We start from the raw sequence: 7,800 nt of genomic DNA, 5'->3' as shown, positions 1-7,800 counted from the left end.
GCAATGCATCCTTAGCTTTGTTGAACGCAACATCACAGGCTTCAGTCCACTTCCAGGCCTTGTTCTGCCCAAGGAGCTCATGAAGTGGTTTTAGCAGTGTGGCTAACTGTGAGATGAACTTTCCATAATAGTTCAGGAGTCCTAGAAACGAGCGCAGCTGGCTTACATTTCGAGGTGGGGGAGCCTCCACAATAGCTTTAACTTTTGCAGGGGCCTTATGAAGACCTGCAGAATCAATGATGTGTCCCAAATATTCAACAAAGGGCTTGAAGAATTCACACTTGTCTTTGCGAACTCGTAGGCCATACTCTTCCAGTCTTTGTAGGGTAGCCTCTAAATTCTTTAAGCGATCCTCTTCATTTCTTCCAGTGACCAGGATATCATCCAGATAGCACTGAACTCCTGACAAGCCACACAAGATCTGGTCCATAGCCCTCTGGAACAGGGCGGGAGCAGATGTTATTCCGAAGGGTAGACGACAGTATCGATAAAGCCCCTTATGAGTCACAATAGTCAACAGCTCTTGGGACTTTTCATCGACGTGCATCTGTAAATATGCTTGTCTCAGATCAATCTTACTGAACTTTTGTCCCCCAGCCAGGCCTGCGAAGAGGTCATCGATGCGGGGAAGCGGGTATTGCTCTGCACACAACACTGGGTTGACAGTGACTTTAAAATCACCGCAAATCCGGAGAGAGCCATCTTTCTTCACTATTGGAACGATAGGAGTGGCCCATGAGCTATGGGTAACTGGTATTAGGACTCCATTGGTGACCAGGCGCTCCAGGTCTGCTTCAACCTTTGACCTGATGGCATATGGCACAGTTCGGGCTTTCAGATATTTTGGTGGACTGCCAGGTTTAATGTTCAATGTCACAGTGATTCCCTTCATACTTCCCAAATCATCTCCAAAAACAGCAGCATGTTTCCTTAGTATAGGGGTTAGACTGGTTTCTTCTTTAGTCATCCGGTGCACTTCTGCCCAGTTCAGTTGAATCTTCCCAAGCCAAGACCTACCCATTAAGGCTGGGTAGTTACCTCTCACCACAAACAGTGGCAATTTAGCCACCTGTCCATTGAGCTCCACCTTAACATCAATAGTGCCCAGCATAGGCACAGCTTCTCCCGTATACGTCTTCAGAACAGTTTTTGTTGCCTTAAGCGGAAGATGCTGTAGCTTTTCTTTATACACAGTCTCGGAGATCAGTGAGACGGCTGCACCGGTGTCCAGTTCCATGCGTATACGTTTGCCATCCAATAACGGGGTTACCCAGTATTCATGTGAGCCCATTGCCAAAGACAAAACATGCAGTGGCACTTCCTCTTGCGATGAGGTGTCACCATGATCATCCTGGGTCTGCTCTAGGGTATGCAGGGTTCCTCTTTTTGTCGGCCAGACCACAGGCCTCTTTTTCTTTTGTTTACAGGCACACTCAATGTGTCCCTTTTTGCCACAGTGTCGACACACCAGGTCCTTACACCAGCATTCTGATGCCTGGTGACCCGGCTTACCACAGCGGTAACATTCTTGACTCTGCACAGTTTTGTGGGTCGGTTCTTGTGACACTTTTTGCACCCTAGGGGGTGCACCGATGTATTGTGCCTCCCTTGTAGTCAGTTCCATGGAGACAGCAATATCAACAGCCTTCTGTAAGGTAAGCTGAGCCTCTGTCAGTAGGCGCTTCCGTATAGCTTCACTGTACAGGCCACACACTAACCTGTCATGCAGGGCATCATGTAACATTTCTTTAAATTCACAGTGTTCTGCTAGCTTTTTTAAAATGGCTACAAATTGTACAACTGTTTCATCTTCCTTTTGGTCTCTTTTGTGGAACCTATATCTTTCAGCAATTACCAGTGGTTTTGGGGAGAAATGAGACCCCAGGATTTCCACAATGTCACTGTAAGATTTAGTCTCAGGCTTAACAGGGTGTAGTAAGCTGCGTAGCAGAGAGTAGGTTTTAGCCCCTACAACAGTTAAGAATATTGGCACCTTCTTCGCTTCTGTAATGTCATTTGCAATACCAAAAAGCTCAAAACGCTCAGTATACACATGCCACTGCTCTGTATTCTCATCAAAAGGCTCCAGGGGCCTGGTCAGAGTAGCCATGATTTTTAGTTTCACTTTCACAGTCAGTGCAACAAGCAGCTTTTTTGTTTGTTTGTTCTTTACCTTAACTTCTACTTCCTTCTGTTACTGGAGCAGCACCGGAGTCTCACCCTCGTCGCCAGTGTTATATCCTTGGGGCAGCCGGTGTAGGAAGCAATCACTTGAGGCCAGAGAGCAGGCAGCTAACCAAAACCTCCATTTTATTTACATATATACAGAGAGCTCCCTCGGCCGGTTGAAACCGGTTGAGCTAACCCATAATAATCTAACTCAGTTGCCATAGCAACAAAACCATGACAACCAAATACACAACACCAACCTTAGCTCTGTTCCCAGGTGAAAGGAATTAAGGGTAGAATCACGTGATAAGGCTCAGGTGACTAAACCAGGGCTGCTGTGGGTTAAGAGCAGCCTTTGGACAACAGAGAGGCAGATAATTCTTACATGTGATTTTGATAACAAGCTCACCTTGTGGGACCATACTAAAAATCTTGTAGATAAGTGCAAAGGAAGAATCAACTTACTTTAAAACATATCTGGAACCTCTTGGGGGAGTGGATAAGAAAATGGTGATACTGCTAAGCAGAGCACTAATCAGACTATTACTGAGTATGGCTGCCAGGTCAGCACTGAAAACAAATCTGAGAAAACTAGACTGCATCCAAGCACAGGCATTCATATCGCATGGGGTGCTATCATTAATACGCATCCGTGTGTAATGCAGATAGCAGCAGCAGAAATGCCTATTACTCTTAGAATGAAGCTCCTAGACTTAACTTTTGGGCCAAAGAACTAAGTAATAATGAAGATGATAGCACTAAGCTAATATACGGTGATTGTTGGGAATTAAGTGGAGATTGGATGGGACAAAAACTCAAAATCCTCTTGTAGATAGGGCAAAGAGGTGGATAAAGGAGCTCAGTGAAAAGAAAGGCCTAAAAGAGGCCATATCTATAGCTGTGGGAAAAAAACTCTCTCACTGGAAAACCATCCTGCCTGTGATAGAGGTGGAGTTATTTAATAAAATAAACTAAAAGAGAAGAAGAATAAATATACAAGATACAGCAAATCAATCTGTGGTAAGTGAGGACACTTGTCAAATGTATACTGACAGTCCTAAGAGGAAGGAACTGGCAGGATGAGAACAGCTTTCTGTGTGCCTGTATTCAGGGTCAAGAAAGTCATAAGGCTAACAACTTTTTCTCTGTCTTTATGGATGAGCTAACAGGGCTATTGTAGGCACCATAGGCACTGACTCTGTGGGTGCTCCAGAACTCATGGAAAAAAAAATAGGGGGTGGTCAGCACCCCCAGGCACAGCTGTTCAGCAGGGCTGCCAATCAGCTGTTTGGTGGCTGGCGGGAGGTGCTCGGAGGAGGGCAGAGAGCAGCAAAAAGTGGGCAGGCATGGGGGGAGAGGGCGGAGTGGGGGCAGGAAGAGGCAAAGCGAGGCCAGGGCTGAGGGGAAGGGGCAGAGCAGGGGTGGGGCGGGGCAGGCACTAACTCAGGCCTAAGATGTACTTCAAAACTTCAAAAGGTCTCACGTTCATTCCTATGGGGGAACAAAACCAAACTTTGAAACCTCAAAATTTTTTATGGTGTGGAATTGTTTTCTAGACAACCCTAACAGCAGCAACATTTGTGATCCTGTCACAGTTAGAGTAGCCTTCCTTCCTTCAAACCATTCACCACCATTACAACAGTTTATTTTAAGACAAAGACCGGGGACAGAATAGGAAAGGAAGCAGAAACAGTCAAATGCCCTCTGTCTCTGGTAGTGGTCCAGTTCCTTTGTTCTTCCTCTCTTTCTCTCTCCTCCTCTTCCTCCTGGCTCTCACAGATGTTGACTGATAGCTCCAGTTAGATCTTCAGGGCCACTGACATCTATCCATTTTTCAAGGGAAAATGTAAAGCAGTTACAAACAATTGCAAAAGTTCATCTTGAGTTTATAATAATATGGATACCCAGCTGGATTTCTTAAGTCAGTTGTTACAGAAGAATGATGTAAATCTCCAGGTCCACAAGCCTAATTGTTTTTAATCTATAGCAAAAGAGGAATAATAAAAACAGTCCAATAGAACAAGGAAAAGATATATGTATGTATGTATATATATATAAACAAAGCAAGAGAAGACTAAAAGAAAGACAAGTGGCAGTAAGTTTTATGAGCTTTGGAATTGCATGTCTGTTTTCATATTCTAAGGTATGCCACATGCTTGTTTGTCACATCACTGTACCAAAACAGTGCTCTTCAGGGTCACATGAAGACAGCTTTAATAATTATTTGGATGCTAATAGTCTTCTCGGTTAATAAAAGGGAATGAATCCTTTCTGGGAAGTCTTTTCTTTTTTTACTAATATAAATGTAACATGGATTGAATATCTCTTGAATTGGAACACACATTATGCCACCGCAACACCCTCCCCCACACACAATACAAGCTTTCGCTGGTGTAATGTGCATTGGATCAAACCTTGAGTGTTTAAATGACTATCCAGGCTATAATTGCTGCATGCCACTTTTGGTAATCTCATGTTTGGGAATTTTGTATTGTCACTGATGTTCATATTTTGCAGAAAGTGAGGAAGGACTTAGATTTTGTTATTAATTAAGGCACCTTCATGAATTAATTAGTGAGCTTAACCTCATAAGAGACATATGAAGATTGTTCCCATACAGGAACTCTTTGTTACAAGACATTTTACAGGAATGTTATTTTAATGTAGGCTCTAGGGATCACATGGGGAGTCTGTTTTACAAAGAGCTTACTAGCCTGTTTCTATGATCGGTTGGCATTCTCTTTGAAATTCTTGTATTGTTTCTATTTTCATGCATTTACAATTGTATTTAGAAATACAGAAGATTAAAATAAATAGTTTGAAAATGCCCCATCTTCACTTTGAAGCTATTGCAATGCAATTGCTATTTACATCAGTGGAGCCAGGATTTCACCTGGGGTTTACTTTTCATCCTCAACTCTGTAGGTTCCATGGTCAATCTTAGCTCCTGTGTTAGAGAATTCCATAGCCGTGGACCAGGATCTGAGAAAGCTCCTATGAGTGCTAACCATGCTGATGATAGTTCCATTGTCCCTGATGAGTGCAGTTTTGATAGTCCAGATCTTGGAGTGAGAGGCCATCTTTGAGGTAGCTTATAAACAGGCGCTAGAAAACAAGTATAGCAACTGTATGCCACTGCCATCCCTTGCTGCCCGGCCCCTGGCCTAAGGGTAAAAGATGACGTGTTCTGTGAAGGGGAATACACACAACCAGTGTCGCATAGTAGTCAGGCAGGGTGCAGCAGGTTGTGTTCCTCCTTGACATCTACCTTTTTTACTATAGATCCACACTATGGTGGTCTGTCTCTTTTTTCTGAGTCAACCCGCTGGCCAGGTCACCCATTCCAGTCCAGCCCAGCCCTTTCAAGATACAAGATACTTACAAAAAAGTCCACCAATGGGGATGAGTCCAGATCAGGGCTTTCTCCTTAGGCTGGGGACTTGGGATCTGGACCTTTGTGTGTTCAGGGCTTTCCCCAACTCGGTTCTGTGCTGAGAGATAGGGTCCTATCGTTGTCCCTCTTTAGGGGCTAGTATGGGAGCCAGGGCCCACCCCTTCCACTGAGCTATGATGCAGGGCCCAATGGTGGGCAGCTAAGTCTTGCATCTTAGGGTGCTATGCAGCTGCCTCCCTGGTCCGCTTTCTACCAGAGTTCCCTTTTCCCCACAGGGTAAATTAAAGAACTGCACACAAAATAAGGTGTCTGCCCTCTGAAACAATCACCAGTCTCTCCTTTGCAGGCACAGTCAAGTCACTATTGCCGGGCTTCAGGCAACAAGAGCTCCTTCCCCAGAGCTGCAGGTCTACTCCTGTCTACTGTCTGCCCCCTGCTGAGCTGCTCTGCTTCCCTTTTATAGTTCTGCCTCCAACTTATGCAGGGTTTGCAGGTGTGGCAGGACTACCTGGGCCTAGAGCTGCTTCTTAACTCCTTCTTCCCCAGTGTGGGGTTTGTACACCCAATCATATGTGGTCAGGGTACCCTGGCACTCAAATTATCCCCAGCTCCCCAAGTAGCTCCTTGTGGCCATAAACAGCAGGGTACAACCTAGGACAGTCCTGAGGCTGCGGTAAATTGCACTGAAATCTGAACTGGTCCTTGGCAGGTCCCAAGATTTCCAAGAAACCAAGGTGACTTGATGCCAGCTTTGCCCCTCCTTCTGCCCCAGTTCTGCATGGAGCACAGCTCAGCCCCACCAGAGGATCCAGCCCATTATGGTCTGTTTGCAGTTTTACATCTGATTGCTATGAAAATGGTGCAAACCCACCAACAGAGCCTCACAATTTCAAGTCCAGCATATGGGGTACCAGACTGAGGGTCAGGCGCTCTACTGCTATTGTTGACTGTGCCACTGATTCACTGTGTGAACCTGGGAAAGACACTTTCCCTCTCAGTGCCTTAGTTTGTAAAAAAGGAATAATGATACTTTTCTCATTGAAGCTGCTGGGCGAAATCCTGCCCTCGCTGAAGTCAATAGCAATCCCCCCCCCCAATATTTCACCCACTGTCTCTAAATAAAATGCTTTTCTAAATTGTCTATAAATGTTCTTTAAAAGCCCACAGTCTATTGAAGCATTTTAGACGCTTTCATTTTTCTCCCCAGACTGTGCTTGAATGGGAATATGATTTTGCAAAACGAACATGCTTTCCTGCCCGTGTCCGTTCCCATGGTAGCACCGTGACAGCAGCACTCATTGCTGCTACAATGTGGCTCCATACATTCATGTGCCAGCTGGGTCTGTCTGTTTCCAGCTGCCTCCCCAACCTCCACCCTGCAGCTGTCTGCTGTGCTGAGGAGGGAGCACCCCATTACACTCTCAACTGCCTGCCAAATTGAGGAGAGACAGGCTCCCTGTTCCATAGCTGCTTCTACAGTTGGGGTGAAAATTCCTCATTCCTTTTAGGTGCCAGCATAGTTGAAGGAAGGGAGATGCCTTTCTACACCCACCTTCCTGTCTTTTTGGAGGGTGAAAATGCAGCCCCAGCCCCTAAAGGGACCCGGCCGCATGCTGGCTGAGCATGACACCAGCTGACCTGCTAGTCTCCTGCCTGGTTCTGTGGGCTTGGTTGACTCTACTTGCAGTTAAACCATGTTGAGCAGCACCAGCTGCCAACATCTGTTCTCAGAGATGGGTAATTTTGCTAGTGTCAACAGAGCTTTTGAATGTAAGCTCCTCTGGGGCAGGAGCTCTCTTCTTGTCTGTGTTTGTACAGTGCCTAGGAGAACGGGAGCTTCTGGATGCTATTGCATTATAAATGGTAAATACTAATAGCAGCAAGTGATGCTGTCAGAGAACCTCAATGCAAATAGCCACTTCTTACTCTGCTTTTTAAAATGGTAAATATTAGCAGAGTCACAAACTGTCCAACACCGATATGGGGAGTCTCAAAAATCTCTGCAGTAAAGGCCTGAGTTTCAAATATATATTTTAAGAAGTGAAGTTAGTGGATGACAATTGCTTACAGTAGCCAACAGATGGAGCTGTGTTGCTGCTAGCTAAGGTACCTTAAGCAGGGAATGAAGGCAAACAATTTGCCTTGAAACATCTCCTTTGCAGTCTGCAATCATGTAATAAATACGTAACGTGGAACTTTACTCCCTATGGCAAGGCTGTGACGCCAGCCAACGAGCA

Source organism: Mauremys mutica, chromosome 2, assembly GCF_020497125.1.
Source record: "Mauremys mutica isolate MM-2020 ecotype Southern chromosome 2, ASM2049712v1, whole genome shotgun sequence".
Lineage (NCBI taxonomy): Eukaryota > Metazoa > Chordata > Testudines > Geoemydidae > Mauremys > Mauremys mutica.
Note: the sequence above shows the minus strand (reverse complement) of the source record.